General features: G+C 35.0%; 1 non-coding gene across 1 annotated transcript; it reads right to left on the bottom strand.

Annotated features, from left to right (window-relative positions):
* Positions 1–290: 290 nt before the first annotated feature.
* LOC129530439 (U1 spliceosomal RNA) lies at positions 291–449 on the bottom strand. The gene has a single exon (XR_008675827.1). It is a non-coding gene; the product is annotated as a U1 spliceosomal RNA (small nuclear RNA).
* Between the last annotated feature and the right edge of the window lie 792 nt (positions 450–1,241).

Genomic DNA, 1,241 nt, shown 5'->3' with positions numbered 1-1,241 from the left:
ATTGGCTTATGCATTTAAAAATTACTTCTGTTTTTCCCAGATTTGTCTGCTGCCTTTTGGGGGCTTCCCCGAGCCACCTCATCTAGACGAAGTTCACAAGCATTTGCAAGTGTCATCCTATCACTATTTGATCTTTCTAAGAAATAACCATTTGACATTGTATTGTTATGTACTGGAGAACACCAATTTTTGTAGGCATATTGAATTGTTTCCAGTATATGGTTTTCTTTCAATTTTCTACATCCACTAAATGACTCAGTTTTTTTTCTCTCTCTTTTTTTTTTTCCATGTGAAAGCACGAACACAGTCCTTCACTTCCACAAATTATGCATTTGAGTGTCCCACATTTGGGGAAATCTCTGGGTCAGCACATCTAGAGTGCAACAGATCGGCCTTTCCCTGGGAAAGCCACCTTCATGATCACAGTATCTCCCCTGGCAGGGAAGTATCCATTTTCTTTTTAAGACTTCCATTAGCCTTTGAAAGAAAATACAAATAGAAATGTAATAGAATTTAGAATAATTTTCCAGTATCAGCTTAAAATGTTAATTTCAATCATCCATGATTATTCTCTTCTAAAAAAGTTCTCAATTCTGACACAGCCTTCTACAAAATTGTAAGAAAAAACACTATGGTAAACAATGAAATAACTGCTAAATAAAGCTACGACATATTTTATCACCGATATGCTCATTTTTGATAGTGACTCTTAGAGTGTTCTATTGTATCTAACAGCCATTCTCGGTCTTCTGGAATTTTATCATGTGCACTATGAGCTTTAAAAATAAGCAGATGAAAACAATTGATAATATGTAGTAGTAGCTAATGTTTTACTGCCTAATATGTGCCATTCAGAACAAGTTTTTGAGGTAATGTAATTAATATCAGAGTTAGTTTCCTAAGAGGGTAGCATTAGTAAATCCACAAATAAAAAATCAATTACAGTTGGGACAAATACTTTGCCAATTATTACAGATTTAGCCAGTTGAGGAGCTAGCTAGCAATCTGACCCAAACATTTGACCTCTTGGTGTACTACCAATTTAAAATGTTTTGGCTAAATATACTATCTATGCATTACTACAAGCGAATTAAAAACTGTAATGCTATATTACTTTTCATGGTTCTATTTTTTGTTCTATGCTTAGGATTATGCTCCATGGCCCAGGCTGGACTGCAGTGACAAGATGATAGCTCATAAGTCAATAAGGCCTCATATCCAGGCTTCAACGAATACTCCTG

Source organism: Gorilla gorilla, chromosome Y (genome assembly GCF_029281585.2).
Source record: "Gorilla gorilla gorilla isolate KB3781 chromosome Y, NHGRI_mGorGor1-v2.1_pri, whole genome shotgun sequence".
NCBI lineage: Eukaryota > Metazoa > Chordata > Mammalia > Primates > Hominidae > Gorilla > Gorilla gorilla.
This window is presented reverse-complemented; position numbering and strand designations above follow the sequence as displayed.